Genomic DNA, 22,152 nt, shown 5'->3' with positions numbered 1-22,152 from the left:
TTAATTTATTTTAATATGTTTTAATTTTATGAATAGTGGTTATTCATTATAGACAATTGGAAAATACAGATAAGCACTGAGAAGAAAATAAGTCATACGCCCAGGTACCTGAGGTCAATTAATCCACGACAAAGGAGGCAAGAATGTACAATGGAGCAAAGACAATCTCTTCAACAAGTAGTGTTGGGAAAACTGGACAGCCACATGTAAAACAATGAGATTAGAACATTCACTCACACCATATTCAAAAATAAACTCAAAATGGTTTAAAGACCTAAATGTAAGACCTGAAATCGTAAAACTTATAGAAGAGAACATAGGCAGAATACGCTTTGACGTCAATCATACCAGTATGTTTTTGGAATAGTCTCCTAAGGCAAAAAATAATAAAAGCAAGAATAAACAAACAGGGCCTAATTAAACAGCAGAGGAAACCATCAACAAAACGAAAATATAACCTACGGAATGGGAGAAAATATTTGCAAATGATATGACTGACAAGGGTTAATACTCAGAATATATAAACAGCACATACACCTCAATATCAAAAAACAAACAACCCAATCAAAAAATGGGCAGAAGACCTGAATAGACATTTTTCTAAAGAAGACATACAGATGGCCAACAGGCACATGAGAAGATGCTCAACATCGCTGATTATTGGAGAAATGCAAATCAAACTACAATGAGATGTCACCTCATGCCTGTCAGAATGACTATCATTAAAAAGTCTACAAATAACAAATGTTGGAGAGGAGGTGGAGAAAAGGGAATCTTCCTACACTGTTGGTGGGAGTGTAAATTGGTGCAGCCACTGTGGAAAACAGTATGGAGGTTCCTCAAAAAACTAAAAATAGAACTACCACATGATCCAGCAATTCCACTCCTGGGAATATATCCAGAAAAGACAAAAGCACTAATTCAAAAAGATACATGCACCTCAATATTCATAGCAGCATCGTTTGCAATAGCCAAAACATGGAAGTGCCCATCAACAGACAAATTCATTAAGAAGAATGGTATACATTTACAATGGAATATTGCCCAGCCATAAAAAAGAATGAAATTCTTCCATTTGGAGCAATGTGGATGGACCTAGAGAATCTTATGCTTCGTGAAATAAGTCAGACAGAGAAAGACAGATACTGTGTGACATCACTTATGTTTGGAATCTGAAAAATAATACAAATGAATGTATATGTAGAACAGAAACAGACTCACAGATATAGAAGACAAATTTGTAGTTACCAAAGGGAAGAAGGAAGGGAGAAAGGACAAATCAGGGGTATGGGACTAAAAGATACAAGCTACTGTGTATAAAATAGATAAGCAACAAGGGTATATTGTATAGCATGGGGAATTATAGCCATTATCTTGTAATAAATTATAATGGAATATAATCTGTAAAAATACTGAATCATTGTGCTGTACACACGAAACTAGTACAATATTGTAAATCAACTATACTTCAATTAAAAAAATAAATTTTAAAAGTCATACATAGGGAATTCCCTGGCAGTCCAGTGGTTAGGACTTGGCGCTTTCACTGCCATGGCGTGGGCTTAATCCCTGGTCAGGAAACTAAGACCCCGCAAGCCACGTGGCATGGCCAAAAAAAAAAAAAAAAAAAAAAATCATACATAATCAACGCCATCTATAAGCGACTGCTATAAATTTTGATCTGTGTTCATTCATTCATTTATCTATCAATTAATTGATTATTATTTTTTGGTGAAGAATGTGGATAACGATCTCACAAGCCAAGGACTCTGTTCTTTTAGATTTTACTATGACTGTGTATACCTATTCTTTTTCTTTCAAAAATGGTATATTTTTTAGTTTTGTGACCTGCCTTTCCCAGTTTTCAGGTGGTTTCATTATGTCTCTGTTTACTCTCTGACCTTCCTTGCCTTTTGTGAGTGAGCAAAGAAAGGCATTTTGCCCAAAGAGAGGCATTTGGGAAGAGCCATCTGGTTATTTCTTGGTGTAGTTTCTTAAAGGGTGGACGGCAGAGAGGTGCATGAAGTGTGTGTCCGCCTCTCCCCTTCCATGTTTCTCGCTACCTGTCTTCCATCTGCTCTCCCTACCCACCCCTCTGCCTTTTTTTTTCCTTCCATACAAACCCAGGAAAGGATACTGCCTCCAGTCTGAAGGTTTCTTTTCATGGCTTTTAGAGAAAAACCTCTCAGGAGCTCAGAAAAAAAGGTACACAGAGTGGAGATGGGAAAGGTCGTGCCTAAGCTGGGGTGGGGTCTTGGGAAGGGTGACTAAGAGGAGGGCCCAGGTCCCTGGCTCTGTCTTGAAGCAGTGAGAAGAAACTGGGTGTTAGGTTTGGGGGGGATAGCAGGTGGCTGTGGGGCCTTCTTGCAGAGACAGCGACCAAGATGACCAGGAGGAGGCCTGGAAATTATATAAGAGGCCTGGATATAGGCCGGAAATAGGGGACAAGGAATTGTGTCTTGACAGCATATGCTCCTCCACCCAGGCCCTGCTCTTTCCATGAACCTCTGCTGGTCTGCTTTCCCTACCTGGCCGTGGCCAGGCCAGGTGGCTTGACAGGTCTGGCAGACCCAGCCACCATGCCCTACTGACACCTCTGTGCCAGCAGCTGCTCCATGGCCCCTCCCTGGCCAGTAGGTAGGGATCTGAGCATGTAGTCAGGCATGGGGAAGATGTTCCCAGCATCCTCAGAATTGGCAGCTCAGATTCCATTCTAGAAAAACAGCTCAGAGCCAGGGAGAAAATGGAAGCTGAGGTGGTCTGGGAGGAACAAGCGATGCCTCCCCTTTACTTCTTACCGAATAAAGTGGGGTCTCTGGCTGTAGGTGAGGAGAAGGCCTCTGAGCCCTGAGGATGAGTGAAACTTGGCATCTCAGCTTTTTTCTGGGCTACTCTGGTCTGCACGGAGGCTTGTGTTTCATGGCGGCGCCAGGAATTCATGCTTCTGAACAGAATGATTTCCATAAGCTGTGTGTTCCTCACTGGATCATACTTGTTTTCCTGTGGATCCCAGTGCTGGTGAGACCTGGCAGCCACCCGCTGGGCTGCAGAGCAGGGTAGCTTCCTGTGGGGCCCCTCGAAGCCTGCACTGCTCCTCTCCCTTCCTCCACTCCTGAGCTATAATTAAGTTCCTATATGAAACCGTATCCCTCAGCTGACACACACTTGTAACCGCAGTCCCGGTCACTGGGCAGCTCCTCTGGGGTGACTCCAGGGGCTGGTGTCTCAGCCTCCAGACAGTCTTGGGTAGGTCTGAGTAGGTGGTGGGAACCCACCAGGAGAGGCGTGGGTCCAGTGAGGCAGGAGCAGGCCTTGCCCAAGAGGCAGAAAGTGGGGAGTCAAGGGGGAGATGAAGGGCTGGTGAGCAGCCAGAGTGCAGGGCACACCGAGGTGGAGGCCAGGACAGGCAGCCTTGCAGGGCAGGAGGGCATGGACAGGGCCAACGTTCTGAGTCACCGAGCTACGAGGCAGAATGTGATCAATCTCTTTTATTTTATATTCTGCGTATTTCTGTAGCATTGTAAAATTGAGATATACTTCCCATAATGTAAAATTCACCACTTTAAAGTATACACTTTAGTGGTTTTTGGTAGATTTACTGTGTTGTACAATCATTGCCACTATCTAATTCCATAACATTTCCATCACCCCCAAACAAACCCTGTACCTATTAGTACTTAGTCCTAATACCATCTTCCCCTCATTGATTCCCTGGCAACCACTAATCTACTATCCTTCTCTGTGGATTTCCCTATTTTGGACATTTCCTATAAATGGAATCATACAATATGTCATCTTTTGTATCTGGCTTCTTTCACTTAACATAATGTTTTCAAGGTTCATCTGTGCTGTAACATGTTGTGGTACTTCATTCCTTTTTATGGCTGAATAATATTCCTTTGTATCATTTGGGTTGTTTCCATTTTTTTGGCTTCTATGGACACTCATTTACAGGCTTTTGTGTAGACATATGCTTTAAGTTCTTTTGGGATTATACATAGGAATAGAATTGCAGGGTCACGGTAACTTTCTGTTTAATATTTTGAGGAACTACCAAACTGTTTTCCAAAGTGCCTGCATCATGCCCTCACTCACTTATTGTTTGTTTGTTTGCTTATTACATTTATTGGCTATTTATTTTTAATTATAAAACATATATAACATAAAATTTGCCATTTTAACCATTTTCTAAATGTACATTTCAGTGGCATTAAGTACCGTCACATTGTTGTACAACCATCACCACATCCATCTCCAGAACTTTTTTTCATCTTGCAAAAATGGGAATTCCCTGGCGGTCCAGTGGTTAGGACTCTGTGCTTTCAATGCTGGGGGCCCAGGTTCAGTCCCTGGTTGGGGAACTAAGATCCCGTAAGCCACGTGGTGCAGCCAAAAAAAGAAGAGAAAAAAAAAAAAAGACCATCTTGCAAAAATGAAACTCTGTACCCATGCTTGCTTTGGCAGCACATATACTAAAATTGGAATGATACAGAGAAGATTAGCATGGCCCCTGCGCAAGGATAACGCGCAAATCCATGAAGCGTTCCATATTTTTAAGATGATACAAACGGAGAGATATACCATGTTCTTGGATTGGAAGAATCAACATTGTGAAAATGAATATACTACCCAAAGCAATCTACAGATTCAATGCAATCCCTATCAAACTACCAATGGCATTTTTCACAGAACTACAACAAAAAATTTCAGAATTTGTATGGAAACACAAAAGACCCAAATAGCCAGAGCAATCTTTTTTTTTTTTAACAGATTATTTTTTAAATTTATTTATTTATTTATTTATGGCTGTGTTGGGTCTTCGTTTCTGTGTGAGGGCCTTCTCTAGTTGTGGCAAGCGGGGGCCACTCTTCATCGCGGTGCATGGGCCTCTCACCTTCGCGGCCTCTCTTGTTGCAGAGCACAGGCTCCAGACGCGCAGGCTCAGCAATCGTGGTTCACGGACCCAGTTGCTCCGTGGCATGTGGGATCTTCCCAGACCAGGGCCCAAACCCGTGTCCCCTGCATTGGCAGGCAGACTCCCAACCACTGCGCCACCAGGGAAGCCCCCAAAGCAATCTTGAGAAAGAAAAACGGAGCTGGAGGAATCAGGCTCCCTGACTTCAGACTATACTACAAAGCTACAGTAGTCAAGACAGTGTGGTGCTGGCACAAGGGCGGAAATATAGATCAATGGAACGGGATAGAAAGCCCAGAGATGGACCCACGCACATATGGTCACTTTATCTTTGATAAAGGAGGCAAGAATATACAATGGAGGAAGGACAGCCTCTTCAGTACGTGGTGCTGGGAAAATTGGACAGCTATATGCAAAAGAATGAAATTAGCATACTCCCTAACACCATACGCAAACATAAACTCTAAATGGATTAAAGACCTAAATGTAAGGCCAGACACTATAAAACTCTTAGAGGAAAACATAGGCAGAACACTCTATGACATAAATCATAGCAAGATCCTTTTTGACCCACCTCCTAGAGAAATGGAAATAAAAACAAAAATAAACAAATGGGACCTAATGAAACTTAAAAGCTTTTGCACAACAAAGGAAACCATAAACAAGAGAGGACAGCCCTCAGAATGGGAGAAAATATTTGCAAATGAAGCAACTGGCAGGGGATTGATCTCCAAAATATACAAGCAGCTCATGGAGCTCAATATCAAAAAAACAAACAACCCAATCCAAAGATGGGCAGGGGACCTGGATAGACATTTCTCCAAAGAAGATATACAGATTGCCAGCAGACACATGAGGGGATGCTTGACATCACTGATCATTGGAGAGATGCAAATCAAAACTACAATGAGGTGTCACCTCACACTGGTCAGAATGGCCATCATCAAAAAATCTGCAAACAGTAAACGCTAGAGAGGGTGTGGAGAAAAGGGAACCCTCTTGTACTGTTGGTGGGAATGTAAATTGATGTGGCCACTATGGAGAGCAGTGTAGAGGTTCCTTAAAAATCTAAAAATAGAACTACCATATGACCCAGCAATCCCACTACTGGGCATATACCCTGAGAAAACCGTAATTCAGAAAGAGTCATGTACCACAGTGTTCATTGCAGCACTACTTACGGTGGCAGGGACGTGGAAGCAACCTAAGTGTCCATCGACAGATGAATGGATGAAGAAGGTGTGGCACATATATACAATGGAATATTACTCAGCCTTAAAAAGAAACGAAATTGTGTTATTTGTCGTGAGGTGGATGGACCTAGAGTCTGTCATACAGAGTGAAGTAAGTCAGAAAGAGAAAAGCAAATACCGCATGCTAACGCATATATATGGAATCTAAAAAAAAAAAAAAATGGTTATGAAGAACCTAGGGACAGGACAGGAATAAAGACGTAGACGTAGAGAATGGACTTGAGGACACGGGGAGAGGGAAGGGTAAGCTGGGATGAAGTGAGAGAGTGGCATTGACATATATACTCTACCAAATGTAAAGTAAATAGCTAATGGGAAGCAGCCGCGTAGCACAGGGAGATCAGCTCCATGCTTTGTGACCACCTAGAAGGGTGGGATAGGGAGGATGGGAGGGAGATGCAAGAGGGAGGGGATATGGGGAAATATGTATACGTATAGCTGATTCACTTTGTTATACAGCAGAAACTAACACACCATTGTAAAGCACTTATACTCCAATAAAGATGTTAAAAAATATATCAAAAAAAAATTAAAAAATAAAGTTACTTAGGTCAGTTCCTTATACCTTTAACCACTTCAGTGAAGTGGTTCAGTATATTTGTTGTATACAATTGATTCTTTTATCATATTCTGTCTTTAATCCTGGGATTTCCATACGGCCATTTAAAAAAAATTATACATTAAGGTTTACTCTTTGTGTTGTACATTTAAATGGGGTTTGAAAAAGGCATAATGCCATGGATCCAGAGTTATAGTTTCATACATTTAGTTCCATTACCTTAAAAATTCCTTTGTGCTTCAATTATTCAACCCCCCCCACCCCCCGTTTCTAGTTTTGCCTTTTTCAGAATGTCGTATAATTGGAATCATACAATGTGTAGCGTTTGCGGACTAAATTCCTTAACTTAGCGATATGCATTTAAGAATCTTACATGTCTCTTCATGGCTGACAGCTCATTTTAAAAAAATTACTGAACAATATTCTTTTGTGGGTATGTGCCACATTTTGTGTATCCATTTACCTCTTAAGGCTATCTTGGTTGCTTCCTGTTTTGGGCCGTTGTGAATGGAGCTGCAATGAACATTCACAAGAAGGTTTTTATCTGGACATAAATTTTCAAGTCTAGGTAAACCTAGATAGACACATGACTGTGGATCATATGATAAGACGATTTTTAATTTTGTAAGAAACTGACAGGCTGTCTTCCTAAGTGGCTGTATCATCTGCATTTTTACCAGAAAGGAGTAAGAGTTCCTGTTGTTCCACATCTCACCAGCATTTGGCTGTTAATGTTTTGTGTTTTAGACATTCTAAATATATGTTTAGTAGTATCTTGCTGTTGTCTTGGTTTGCAGTTCCCTGATGACAAGTGATGTTGAGCATTTTCTCGTATGATTATTTGGCATATGTAAATCTTTGGTCTGTTCAGATCTTACGCTCATTTTTCAAGTGGCTTATATATATATATATATATATTTTTAAAAGCCTCCAGCTTGAGACCTGTAATGCAAGTATTTCTTCTTCTTCTTTTTTTTTTATTTTTTATTTTATTTGTTTATTTATGTTTGGCTGTGTTGGGTCTTAGTTTCTCTGCGAGGGCTTTCTCTAGTTGCGGCGAGCAGGGGCCACTCTTCATCGCGGTGCACGGGCCTCTCACTGTCGCGGCCTCTCTTATTGCGGAGCACAGGCTCCAGACCCGCAGGCTCAGTAGTTGTGGCTCACGGGCCTAGTTGCTCCGTGGCATGTGGGATCTTCCCAGACCAGGGCTCGAACCCGTGTCCCCTGCATTGGCAGGCAAACTCTCAACCACTGCGCCACCAGGGAAGCCCCGGCTTATATATTTTATTATTGTTCAGTTTTAAATATTTTTTGTGTATTTTTTTAAAAATTTTTTTTAAATTTATTGATTGATTTTTGGCTGCGTTGGGTCTTTGTTGCTGCGCGCGGGCTTTCTCTAGTTGCGGCGAGCGGGGGCTACTCTTCGTTGTGGTGTGCGGGCTTCTCATTGCAGTGGCTTCTCTTGTTGCAGAGCACGGGCTCTAGGCGCGTGGGCTTCAGTAGTTGCGGCTCGTGGGCTCAGTAGTTGTGGCTCACGGGCTCTAGAGCACAGGCTCAGTAGCTGTGGCGCACGGGCTTAGTTGCTCTGCGGCATGTGGGATCTTCCCGGACCAGGGCTCGAACCTGTGTCCCCTGCATTGGCAGGCGGATTCTTAACCACTGTGCCACCAGGGAAGGCCCTTGTGTATTTTTGATATAAATCCTTAATCAGATACGTATTTTGCAGATGTTTCTACCAGTCTGTGGCTTGCCTTTTCATTCTCTTAACTGAGTCTTTTACAGAGCTGAAGTTTTTTTAATTTAGTAAAGTCTAGTTCATCAAATTTTTTTTCATGGATTGTGCTCTTGATATTATATTTAAAATCTCATCACCTCACCCCAGGAGATGGTAATTTTCTCCTGTTTTATATTTAAGTTTATGTTACATTTTAAGGTAACTTTTGCATAAGGTCTAGGCTTTTATATGTATATATGTATACATATATGTATGTATATGTGTATATGTGTGTGTGTGTGTGTGTGTGTGTGTGTATATATATATATATATATATATATAGTTCCAGACACCATTTGTTGAAAAGACTATTTTGTCCATTGAATTGACTTTGCTTCTTTCTCAAAAGAAGTGTTGACTATGTTAGTATTGGTCTATTTCAGGACTTCTTACATTGTTGCATTGATATATGTATCTGTTCTTTGCCAACACCACACTGTCTTGATTTCTATATTGTAATAAATATTGAAATCACAAAAAAAGGGGAAAAAAAGAAATTCTGTACCCTAATTAATAATTCTCCATTCCCCAACCCCCCAAGGCCTCTGGCAACCACCATTCTACCTTCTGTCTCTATGAATTTGGCTACTCTAAATCCATCGTAGGAGTGGAATCATACAGTATTTGTCCTTTTGTGACTCGCTTATGTCACTTATAATGTCTTCAGGGTTCACCCATGTTGTAGCATGTGTCAGAATTTCGTTCCTTTTTAAGGCTGAATAATATTCCATTGTGTGTATATACCACATCTTGTTTATCCGTTCATCTGTTGATGATTCATTCATCTGTTGCTTTCCCCTTTTGGCTTTTGTGAATGTACTGCTATAAACATGGATGTACAAATATCTGTTCACATCCCCTTGTTCAGTTCTTTTGGGTACATACCCAGAAGTAGAATTGCTGGGTTGTATGATAATTCTATTTTTAATTTTTTAAGGAACCACCGTACTGTTTTCCATAGTGGCTGCACCATTTTACATTCCCACCAGCAGTGTACAAAGGTACCCATGCCCTCCCTCTTGATTGATAGCTCGGTTGAATATAGAATCAGAAATTTGAGGTTACTGTTCCATGTTTCAATATGAATAATGAAGTTAGTTGGAATCTAAGTCCTTTGTAAGTAATCTGTTTTTTCTTCTCTGCAAGATGTAAGAATATTCTTTATTCTTGGAGTTCAGATATATCACCAGGATGTATCTAGATATTTGTCTTCTTTCCTTAATTTCTGCGGAGCCCTTAATTGCTAAAGACAAGTCTTGGTATCTCCAGGAAATCTTCTATTTGTTTTCCTTCATTGTCTCTATCCTCTGCTTCTAGGACTCTTATTAGAGAGACTTTGGACTTTTGGACTTATTGCTTCATTGCTAGTGTGTAGAAATATGATTAAATTTTATATATTCATCTTGTATACTTCAGCCTTGCTGAACTTATTTATTAGTTCTAATAGTTTTTTTTTAGTGGATTTCTTAGGATTTTCTGTGTATAAGACCATGACTTCTGCCAATAGAGATAGTTTTACTTTTTCCTTTCCAATCAGATAACTTTTATTTCTTTTTCTCACCTAATTGCCCTGGCTAGAATCTCCAGTACAACATTGAATAGAACTGGTGAAAGTGGACATCCTTGTCTTGTTCCTGATCTTAGGAGGAAAGCTTTTCCTTAGGAGCTGCTTATTTTTGAATTGAGAATTCTTGACGTGCCACAAAATTCAGAGGTATTCCTTCTTTCCCTGCCCCATCTCTCAGCCGCCCAGCCCCCCGGTGGAGGCAGCCCCCTTAGCCACTCTTGTTTATGAGCATGTACCTCTTTTCTGTTATGACATTATGACTTTCCAGGCAGATGACTATCTGCCGCGCTCACTGGTCTGCCTCTCGCTTCTCGTAGTGTGTCTTGTCCATGTGGCATCCAGTGCGCCTGGAGCTTCCTCATTCTTTTTCACTGCTCCCTCCTCTCTTTTATGTGTGTGCCACCCCCCTATTTATTGATGGGCGTACAGGTGATTTCCAGTCTTTTGCTAAGTGAATAACCTTCACATGTATCATTTTGCACACAGATATAACAAACAGATTGATAAGGATACAATGCGACAGATGCCGTGGCGGAGATGTGTGTGGGAAAACTGCCGGGAGGGAAGGAGGTAAAGGCTTTCAGAGGGGGCTGGTTAATGGAGCCGTAAGAAAGGCTCGGGGTGAGCATTTGGCATCTGGGATGGGCCTCGCAGGCTGGGCAGAATTGCAGCAGGCTGAGATGGTGTAGGAAGCACAAGTGTGAGTAAAAGAGCAGCAGCTCAGATGTGATTGGGGAAATCAGGAGTATTGTTTATCTATTGCTTCATAACAAATTACCCCAAAACTTAGTGGCATAAAACAGCATTTATGATCTGGCAGTGTCTGTGGGTCAGGAGGCAGTTACACAAGGGCCTGAATATTAGGAGGCAGGTGTTTTGCAAGCCATTTTAGAAGGCTGCCTCCAATAGCAAGTTGTAGTGAGGATGGGATTGACTTGGAGCCGGCTGGAGGTGGGGTGGAGCCATTAATGGAGGTGATCTTACATGCTTGGCTGGGAGGTTGGGATTGATGTGAGAACATGGGAGCCACGGAAGGCCTTTGAGCAGGAGAATAATGTGATAGGCGTTATCTAGGGCAGTTAATCTGCTAGGATTATACCAGATGGGTCAAAATGGAGAGTGATACACAGGCAGAGACTTAGATCAGGAGAGGTCTGTATTAACCGAAGTGAAAAGTTTCTGGCCTTTAGTAACAGTTGCTACACATGGAGCACCTTCTCTGTACCATGTAGTTTGGCTGTGTTTTCTCAACTCTTCTGTCTTAGAAACGACCACAAAAAGAAGGTATTACTGATGTATATTGTTTGCAGCTGAGAAAACTAAGCCTCTGAGAGGTTAAGAAACTTGCGTATGGTGCACAGCTAGTAAGTTGCAAAGCGGCACTCAGGTCTGCCTGGCCTTTAGGACCGTGCCTTTGGGTGGCAGGGCGAGTGGAAAGGTGGGAATGACTGTGGAGACAAAGCCTTGGCCCTTCCCTGGATGCTGAGGGGAGACGGAGGAGTGTGAGAGGTTGATTTTTTGAACCTAGGTGGCCAGGACAAAGATGACACTGTAACAGGAAGAAGAGAGGCCAGTGGGTCGCTGCTGTGGTGGGGGAAGGTGAGTCATCCTGGAATACTGGGTGCTTGTTGGCAGGGTCCTTCCCAATTATAGGGGATCGTAAATAGTTCCCAGACTTGGTGTATGAAGATGTGCTTTTGGCCAAAAAGGGCTCTAAAAGTGGGAGCTTCTTGGTCAGAGGGTTCTGTGAGGAGCTTGTTTGTTTGAACACTGGGTTTTCGTGTTCCCTCAGCAGTCTGAGTGGGGCCTCTGCCACATTCTGCTGGTCAGAGCAGTCCCTGGACCAGCCCTGATTCAAGGAGGGAGGAGTAGCAAGGGCAGCCGTCTTTAACCCACTAAGGGCCAGTGATGGAGAGCAGGGATTCGAACTCACAGCTATGTGACTCAGGCCCAGGGCTCTTTCTGCCACACCACCCTGCATTCCTTTCTGCTTCCGACTCCTTGGGGCCTGTAGAGCTTGCTGGCTCACGTGTGTTGTTGAAGGGAACTAATTTTTATTTTGGCCTCCCAGAGCAGAAGTTGCACTAGTCACCTCTTTTTCACAGGTTAGCCTCCAAGATCACCTGAGAGAACCTTCCGACATTGGCTTTGTCCGGGGGATCTGCTGGCTGTCCCCCAGGCTCTTTGGCACCGATTGCCGAACACACCTGGAACTTCCCCACTGAGTTTCCCATCTGCACTTAGCGCTGGCCTGCGGGATCCCTGCAGTGCTGCAGCCGGATGTGCAGACGGGCCCCATTGCAAGTTGTCCCAGGTGGTGTCTAGTCCAGTGATTCCCAGGCAAGACTCAGCTGACAGATTCACCAGGGAATTCTGGAAGAAAGGTAGTTTCCTCGGCCTGGTCTCAGGCCTCTCGAATTAGAATTTCCAAGAATGAACTCCAGGAATCTGCGTTTTAAAGCTCCCCATTGACCTGAGGGGGCAGCCTGGTTGGAGAACCACTGACTTCTCTGAAAGGTGCCTTTGAAGTCACTGATCAGAGTTCAAGTGGGGCCTGAGAATGACTGTCCTGAGGGCCTCACACCTCACAACCAGGAAGTGACTCCTGAAAGCCTCCAGGTTTCTGACTGCATCTGCTCAAAGGATGCTCTTTTGCATTTTTAAAAAATTTATTTTATTTATTTATTTTTAGCTGTGTTGGGTCTTCATTGCTTCGTGCGGACTTTCTCTAGTTGTGGCGAGCGGGGACTACTCTTCGTTGCGGTGCGCGGGCTTCTCATTGCGGTGGCTTCTCTTGTTGCGGAGCACGGGCTCTAGGCACGCGGGCTTCAGTAGTTGTGGCACATGGGCTTAGTTGCTGCATGGCATGTGGGATCTTCCTGGACCAGGGATCAAACCCATGTCCCCTGCATTGGCAGGCGGATTCTTAACCACTGCACCACCAGAGAAGTCCCCATATTTGGTTTTAAAAGAGAGAGCAAGAGTGAGAGTGAGAGAGCGAGAGAGAGAGAGAGAGAGTGTGTGTGTGTGTGTGTGTGTGTGTATGTGTGTAATTTTGAATGAATCAAAATGTAAGGATACTGATAAATTTTGCCAGATTCCAGAAAGTTACACTAATTTACCCTGTCTCAGCAGTATGTGAGAGTTTCTGACCCCCTGTTCCCTTGAATCTGAGTTAACTTATAAAGGAAGTCCTGTGGTCTTCTGAAATGTAACACTCTCTGACCTGGGAACCAGTTAGTTTGGAGTCGATGCTCACATTTCCCTTTCCTTGGGCCACCAGGGTCCTGCGTGTTGGGTGAGACAGTGGTGTCTGGGAGCTCTGACCTCCTCAGTCCTCACTGTGGCCCCGTGGTATTGCATCATTTCCTGTCTCCCTTAGGCCACGTGGCATTCTCTGGCCACTTACCCTGTCACGTGTGGAGGTGTTCGGGAGTGAGTAAAGTTGGGTTGGTCAAGTGTGTGTAAGAAGACGTTGGTTCGTGCTTCCCTGGTGGCGCAGTGGTTAAGAATCCGCCTGCCAATGCAGGGGACATGGGTTCGAGCCCTGGTCCTGGAAGATCCCACATGCCGTGGAGCAACTAAGCCCATGAGCCACAACTACTGAGCCTGTGCTCTAGAGCCTGCGAGCCACAACTACTGAGCCTGCGTGCCACAATTACTGAAGCCTGCACACCTAGAGCCCATGCTCCGCAACAAGAGAAGCCACCGCAATGAGAAGCCTGCGCACTGCAACGAAGAGCAGCCCCCGCTCGCCACAACTAGAGAAAGCCTGCGCACAGCAACGAAGACCCAACGCAGCCAAAAATAAAATAAATAAATTAAAAAAAAAAAAAAAAAAGACGTTGGTTCCAGCTGCTGATTTACATGCCTTCTGACGTCATCAAGAGAGATGTCACTCTGGAAGTTGCATGTCTTCAGAAGTAGAAATGAAGAAACGCTTCCAGGAAGCCTGACACAATCAGCCCAACCCTCTGGAGATGGTGGGCACCCACGCAGCTGGTAAACGCTGCCTGAGTCACCACTGGCCACAGTTCCTGCTCCTGTCCACACAGTTCCTGTCTGAGAGGACCTGCCCAAGACAGTGGCCAGGGACGCGGTGTAGGTCTCCCCAGGTCATGGTGGCAGCCTCTTGGCTCTGGTTTTACAGCAGTTCTTTTCTCCAGAGATGAGTTGTGGTGTCTGCCATTTTTTTTGGATAAGTCTGTGGATTGTACACTTGGGATTTGAAGGAAGAGCTGGATGGCCAAGGCAGCGCTTTTAGGTAGCAGAGCTGTATCCCTGTGTGGAGTCAGTTAAGGCTCTCCAACAACAGCTGGCTGGTTATCCTTTTATTCATCTCTCATGATTTTCGTGTCACATTCTCCTTGGAGTTTGGTACAAGCCTTCTTCCACTCACCCCCATCCCTCTCAAGAAGATGCTGCCTCTTGTCACTGTGGAGATCACAGGCGTTACAGATGCCGTAACTTCTTTCCTTGCATCTCAGAGATCTCTCGTGTTTGGGCCCTCACATACTTGTTTGTTTTATTATTACTAATGCAGTTACCAAGTGCCTGCTTTGTGCCTAGTACCTTATTAGACTCTGGAAAGATGCAGCAGAAAAAGATTGGCCTTGCCCTCTGGGAGATGAAACATCTCTTTTCTCCCTTCCTCTCTGACTGTGCCTTTGCTGCCCTGGTTCCTCTTCCTCTTTCCCCTGCCTGAGTGTGAGCATCTGGGGGCTCCTGCCCCTTCTCTGCCAGACCTGCTCTTCCCACAGTCCCCACCTTAATGGGAGCATCCCCACCCCCCTGGTCACCTGATGGTCACCCTTCATGTCTCTTTTAATCAGTCACCAGATCTTGTCAATTCTTCTTCCTTAATATCTTTCCTGCTTTTTGCCTTAAAGTCTGATGACACTAGTGCTACCCCAGCTTGTGGTTGTTATTTGCCTCGTATTTTCAACCTTTCTGTGTCATCATGTTTTAGGAGTTTCTTTCATAAACAGAACGTGGCTGGATTTAAAATTTTAAGTCAGATCTGAAAATCTGCCTTAAATGAGTTTAATTTATTTACATTTTGGGGTTTGACTTAAATATATTATCATGTTTTTGAGTCCTTTCCATATACTTTCCTTTTTTGCCTGTTTTTCTCCTTTCCTGCCTTCTGTTCGATTGATTGAGTTTTCTTTATTCTCGTTACTGGTCTGAAAATTCTACACCTCATTTCTGTTCTTACTCCTACATTTTCTCCTCTTACCCCCCATCTTTTTACTTTGGAGAAAACATGAAAATAATATAGTGAACATCTGTATTCTTTTTACTTACACTTAATGCATTTCTCTCTTTATATACTTTTGTTTAGAACCATTTGAAAGTAAGCGTGGACTTGTTTTTCTTTTTCTTCCTCAGGATTTGGTGTGCTACTTCTATCGAGAGACTCACTTAAAAAATTTTTTTTTCTATTTTGGAATAATTTTAGATAAATTTAGATTTAGAGAGTTTCTGTACACCTTTACCCAGCGCTCCCTAATATTAACGTCTTACATTTAATTCTTTTTTAAATTTTGGGAAATTCTCAGTCATTCTCTTTGGTTCCCTCCCATTTTTTGTACTCAAGCCTCCCGGAATTCCTCTTAGACATCTGTTGACCATTCTACCATCCAGGTCTCTTATATGTTTTTTCTGTGCTGCTTTATCTCTTTAACCATCTAAATCTTCTCATTTTGTCAGCCCTTTCAGATTATTTTATTATTCCTGATTCTTGGGATGCTTCCTCCCTTTTTGTGTCTGATGTTGTCCCTCTTGGTGGTTTATTTCCGTGTAGTTTGTAACTGGGTTGTGAGCTCATCTTCAGGAAGGACTGTCATGGGCAACTTTTGTGTCCTGGGGTGTGAAAGTATCCCTAAGAACAGTTGGCATCTGGTGGGGCCGTAGGGTTAAAGGTCCTGGCTCAGTTTTTATGTTCATTTCTCAGTTTGGCACCCCTTCACCACTCTCTTAGTGTAAAATCAGATTCGTATCCATGGGTGGGGCTAGCTTAGTAGTTGAGTTTCTTATGGGTGACTTTCACCCTTCCACAGAGCCTTGGAGAAATGGCCAGCTCCTTATTGCTTTCCTGTACTGGGCAGCCCTTTGAGGTTCTCATGTTGATATCTGGGCTCAAAGCCACAGCCAGATATTATAACTACTTCATGTGTGGGTTCAAAAGTCCACAGGTCATTCTGGTGTCAGTCCCACTTATTGTTCATGTTTCCCTTTTTCTTGTCATTTCTGGCACATGGGGTATTTTTCTTTCAAATTTGGCTGTATGTTTAAGGATATCATTTATCTTATCTAGTATTTCTATGACTGTGACCATAGTGGGAAGGGGAAGCTCTTTCGCATTAATTCAGTCCATTACATTGCTGAAAGTTCAAGTCCAAATCCTTAGCATAGCGTATGCAGCCCTTTGTGATCCAGCCCCCATCTACCTCTCCTGCGTAAACTTAGCTTTTAAATTTTACACTTCAGCAAACGGAACTATTTGCACACCACAAACTGTAATGTTTAAAAGCTCAAGTTTTAGAGTCCAACTGTTTGGTTTGGAACCTGTCTTCATCCTTTCATAACTTGTGATCTTGGACAAGGTACTTATTCTCTCTGTGCCTCAGTTTTCTCCTCTGTAAAGTGGCAGCGTCTGGCATATAGTAAACCTAATCCCTGTTAGCTCCGTCCGTGGCTGCTGTCTCCAGGAGGCCACACCCTCAGGCTTCTGCACCTTTGCACATGCTTGTTCCTCCCAGGAAGTGCCCTTGACTGCCTTCCTTGATCCCTCTCGACAGAATGGCTTTTGCTCTTTCTGTGCTTGGTGTCTCTTTCTATAGTAATTATCACTTGGTAGGTCATTGTTTGTTTACGTTTCCTTTCCTTCCCAGATGCCAAGACCCCTGAGAACAGGGCCTTGTTTTTCTTGGTGCTTGAAGCTCCTGGCATTCTCCCTGTCACTTGGTGGCTGCTCAGTGTGGCCTGTTGAGTTGAATTGCATTGAATTTCTCTGGTTGAGTAGAGGCAAGGGCTTGGGAGTGGTATGAGACCCAGATGCAGGGAGAGAGAGCAGGGAAGATTTTTTTTTTGGCACGTTTTGTGCCAAGTTGATGGAAATGTGGCTGGGACACAAGGTAGCAATTCTCAGTCTAGGTGAGGGTGCCAGAGACTTAAAGCAAGCCAGTGGCCAGAAAAAGCCACTAAAGCCTGCAAATTAAAGTAGTTTCCGGCCTTAAGAATGCATGTCCCACTTTCCATCCCCAAACTCAGCTTCTCTGAGTGCCAGGCAGAGGAATACAAACTAATTATAATCCCTAGTGGACACTGAGAACCTATAATTTTAGAATAAGGCTGCATTTCTGAAAAGGACAGTTGCTCTCGGAGTAGATGATTCTACGTGCTGGGGACCTCGAAGGAGACCAGGGTGTGAAAGTTCAGTAGCCAGCTGTTCAGAGCTAAGTGTCACCCACACCCACGCCTGTGCAGTTAAGGTTTCTGCCCCACTGAGATTTCAGCAGCCAAAAGAGGCAGATTGGATAGGCCTGGGCAGAGCTAAACGGCCTGTGCCATCCCTCCTCAGCTCCACCTGAATTCTCTGGACTCTTGGGATTCTATCACAGGAATAGTCTCAGAAGAGAAGGGAAGTTGATCTTTGAAGATGCCCAGAGGGTGTCCGTCAGACAGTAGTCTGTTGGGAGTGGTGAACAATGACAGCACCGACTCTCAGTCCCCTTGGCTGGGATTTCAGGACTCATTTCAACTCAGAGGTAGGCACAGGGCCTGAGGTGGCGGACAGCTTGGGCCAGTACACACGGTTCCCAATAGTTCTTTCCTGACGACTCTGGGTGTTCACTACTGTGCTGGGTGCTACTGCTGAAGATACCAAAATAGTAATGCCACAGTCCCTCTCCTCAGCGAGGAGAGCTTGCCGTCTAGTTGGAGAGAATTCCTAGCGCACAGGAAGCTGCAGCCTGTTGCCCAAGACAGTAATTCTGTGTGATGCTGCTGTGTGCAGATGTGCCCCTTTGACAGCCTGGTGCTTTTGCTCAAAAGGAGCTCTTCTTTTTCTGAGGTTTGACCATCAGTTTATTTTTTTTCTTGGATGGTTTGCGAGCACCGTTAAAGACTGGTCCGAGATTATTAGGACCACCTTTTTTTGTTACTGAGGATGGCCCCGAGTGTGTCTTTAGGAACTCCTCCTGGAATTCTCTGGTGGCGCAGTGGTTAAGAATCTGCCTGCCAATGCAGGGGACACGGGTTCGAACCCGGGTCTGGGAAGATCCCACATGCTGCAGAGCAACTAAGCCCATGCACCACAACTACTGAGTGTGCACTCTAGAGCCCGCGAGCCACTACTACTGAAGCCCGCGCACCTAGAGCCCGTGTTCCCCAACAAGAGAAGCCACCGCAGTGAGAAGCCCACGCACCACAACGAAGAGTAGCCCCACTTGCCACAACTAGAGAAAGCCCGTGCTCAACAACGAAGACCCAATACAGCCATAAATAAATAAATAAATTTCTTAAAAAATAAATAAATTTATAAAAAATAAATAAGTGGGGAAGAAAAAGAACTCCTCCTCTCTTCCATGTCTTTAAATAATGATAGGTTTACGGTGTCACTTGCTGATTTCCAAGGTCTCGTCTTCTAGGGGCAGATCACCAGCTTGCTGCTTTTGAGGCATCAAGATTTTTCCTGTGGGCTCTTGGATCATTTCTTTTCCTTTTCTAGTCTGATGCCATTTTTCTAGAAGAGTGATTGCTAAGTCAGGCTCTCTGGGAGTGGGTTTTGGAATCTGCTATTGAAGATCAGAGGAAAATTGAGCAAAGTGAGATCTGAAACAGTTATGGATGGATTTATGGATGGGGACTCCAAGTGGCTTAGGTAATCTTTAGTCTCAGGCAGTTGTGAAAGCTCCACTAGGTTGTAAAGGACCCAAGTTCCTTCCAGTTCCCTGCTTTGTCATTCTTAGGGTGTGGCTGTTGTTCTTATTGTCCAAAATGGCTGCCATGGATCCAGCTATCACACCCACATTCCAGGCAGCAGGATAAAGAGAGAAGGGGGGATGATGTCCCCCCACCCCAAGGGTGACTCAGGAGAAGTTATTTAATATGTCAGAGCCACAGTTACCTCAATTTTTAATTAATTAATTTATTTATTTATTTATTTATTTGTTTTTGGCTGTGTTGGGTCTTCGTTGCTGTGCGCGGACTTTCTCTAGTTGCGGCGAGTGAGGACTTCTCTTCATTGCGGTGTGCGGGCTTCTCATTGCGGTTGTTTTTCTTGTTGTGGAGCATGGGCTCTAGGCATACGGGCTCAGTAGTTGTGGCTCGCGGGCTCTAGAGCACAGGCTCAATAGTTGTGGTGCACAGGCTTAGTTGCTCCGCGGCATGTGGGATCTTCCCGGACCAGGGCTCAAGTCCGTGTCCCCTGCATTGGCAGGCGGATTCTTAACCACTGCGCCACCAGGGAAGTCCCACCTCATTTGTTATTTATTTATTTATTTATTTATTTATTTATTTTTGGCTGCGTCGGGTCTTAGTTGCAGCACAGGGGATCTTCCCTTGCGGCGTGCGGGCTTCTCTCTAGTTGTGGCATGCGGACTTCTCTCTAGTTGTGGTGTGGGCTCCAGAGTGTGTGGGCTCTGTAGTTGCAGCACGTGGGCTCTTTAGTTGTGGTGCGTGGGCTTAGTTGCCCTGCGGCATGTGGGATCTTAGTTCTCCGACCAGGGATCGAACTCGCATCCCCTGCATTGGAAGGCAGATTCTTTTTTTTTTTTTTTAATGTGATGATGCATTTATTTATTTATTTATTTACTTATTTATGGCTGTGTCGGGTCTTCGTTTCTGTGCGAGGGCTTTCTCTAGTTACGGCAAGTGGGGGCCACTCTTCATCGCGGTGCGCGGGCCTCTCACTATCGCAGCCTCTCTTGTTGCGGAGCACAGGCTCCAGATTCGCAGGCTCAGCAATTGTGGCTCACGGGCTCAGTTGCTCCGTGGCATGTGGGATCTTCCCAGACCAGGGCTCGAACCCATGTCCCCTGCATTGGCAGGCAGACTCTCAACCCCTGCACCCCCAAGGGAAGCCCAAGGAAGGCAGATTCTTAACCACTAGACTACCAGGGAAGTCCCATCCTCATTTGTAAAATGGGCATGATAATACTTACATCAGGAGGATGAGGATTAGAGAGAATGGTACAGAGTATCTGGCACTGTGCCCAGCCCACAGTGAGTGCTCTCTAAATAGTGACTGTTGCCAGAGGACACTTTAACTCCATTCCCTTTCCCTTCTTTCCCCATCATCTCTCCTTGGTTTCCACCTGCCCCTCATCTTCCCCTTTCCTTTACTCTGGCACCCTTTGCCCTCTCTTCCTACCCTGCCTTCCCCCCACGTCCCCTCTCTTGTCTGCCCCTCATTTTCCCACTTCCTCTCCTGCTTCCATCGCTCATCATCTTCATCCTCTACTTCTCCACCTTGTACTACCTCTTCCTTGTATTGCTTTTGTCCTTCCATCTTCCTGATGTCCATAATTAATGGAAAATTATCATTATATTACAAGGACCAGAGGTTAGAGGTGGTGACTGGCCTTTGAACTGCAAGTCAGCAGTGAGTAATTTAAGAAAACCAAGTTTAATTGGTTTATTCATGAATTCATTAGGAATTACATCTGGCAGCCAGTAAGCAGAGACCAGAAATAGCAGTGGCTTAAACCACTAGAAGTTTATTCTCTATTAGGTTTTTAAAAGAAATCTGGGGGAGACAATCTAGGTATGCTCTCTCTGCTTTGCCATTCTTAGTGCATGGCTTCCAACCCCGGGGTTGCATATGGTCTAAGATGGCTGCTGGAGCTCCAGCCATCATGTCAAGTTCCCAGAAAGATGTGGGGAGAAGATAAAAAGGACATATGCTAACTGTCTCTCCCTTAAGGAGCTTTGCTGGAGGTCCCACCCAATAGCTCCCACTTCCCTTCATTTGCCTCCCATAGCTGCAAGGGAGGCTGAGAAGTCTTTTAGATGGACACATTGCCAACTGAAATAAAATTGAGATTTTGTAACTAAGGGAAAAGAAGAGAGTAGATATTGTATAAACAATTTGCAAGGTCCACCACCATTTCAGCGTTAATTTAGCACCTCCCGTCTGCTAGTTATTAGGACCAGTCAAGGAGTCCCCATTCCAGAGAGGAGACATAGATAAGCAAACAAATACAGTACTGAGTAAGGGTAAGTGGGGCAGAATGGAGGAAGGCATGAGGAAGCACACCTCACCCACCAGCCAGTGGGCACCCGAGCAGCCTCCGGAATTTATCACACCAGTGTTCTTCTCTGATGTTCAGTTCTCCTGTGCCCTCTCCTCTGCTCTCTCCCTTTTATCGTTATCATCATGTTTTTGTGGTTTTGCCCCTTCATTCTAACCCCAGCAATAGTCCCCTAGAACCTGAGGAAGTGGGAACAGTTGGCAGCTTAGTGGGAGTCTCTTGGATGGGAGCCACGTGTTTGAAGAGCCAAGTTCCAGACCCATAGACAGTTAGAGACTGGTGGCAAGAGTGCAGCCTGTTTCTGGACACGCCATGGCACTGCCAGGAGATACTGCTCCAGGAATGGGGTTGTCATTGGGAGGGATGTTTCTGACCAGGCACCTGGCATCAGCTACACTGTGCTGTCCCTGGCAGCTTGTAACAACGTGAACCTTTGAGAGTAGTAAAATCCTTCTCCTGTAAAATTGGTCCTGTAAAATTGGTATGAATATTTGTGTACATTGATTGATCAGGAATCTCAGGATGCTGTAGTTAATTGTATGTAAAGAAAATACAACTTCCGTTTACTATAAAATTTCTGTACCATTAAACATTGATATTCCTTCTTGGAACTAAAAGGAAATTTTAGGAATAATTTATAGAACCCGCAGTGTCTTTGATTTCAATCTCAGAAACACCTGTTGCCCTCTCTCCTCTTCCACTCCTCTCCCTTTGCGAGGTCAGGGAGGCAATGTGGAGCCTGCTGCAAAGGTTTTTTTTAAAGGCATATCCCAGCCTTAAAGATTTAATCTTTCAGGGAAGGCTGAAGGATTAAAAGGTTGTTAGT

At 44.3% G+C, this 22,152-nt stretch overlaps 1 protein-coding gene and 1 non-coding gene across 4 annotated transcripts in view; both read left to right on the top strand.

Moving 5' to 3' along the window:
• The window catches only part of PPARD (peroxisome proliferator activated receptor delta), a 77,367-nt gene that overhangs the window by 15,221 nt on the left and 39,994 nt on the right, over positions 1–22,152 (top strand). The gene's annotated exons all lie outside the window — the stretch shown is intronic.
• LOC132375533 (U6 spliceosomal RNA) lies at positions 4,453–4,555 on the top strand. Its single transcript, XR_009506077.1, has one exon. It is a non-coding gene; the product is annotated as a U6 spliceosomal RNA (small nuclear RNA).

This window comes from Balaenoptera ricei, chromosome 11 (genome assembly GCF_028023285.1).
Source record: "Balaenoptera ricei isolate mBalRic1 chromosome 11, mBalRic1.hap2, whole genome shotgun sequence".
NCBI classification, from domain to species: domain Eukaryota; kingdom Metazoa; phylum Chordata; class Mammalia; order Artiodactyla; family Balaenopteridae; genus Balaenoptera; species Balaenoptera ricei.
This window is presented reverse-complemented; position numbering and strand designations above follow the sequence as displayed.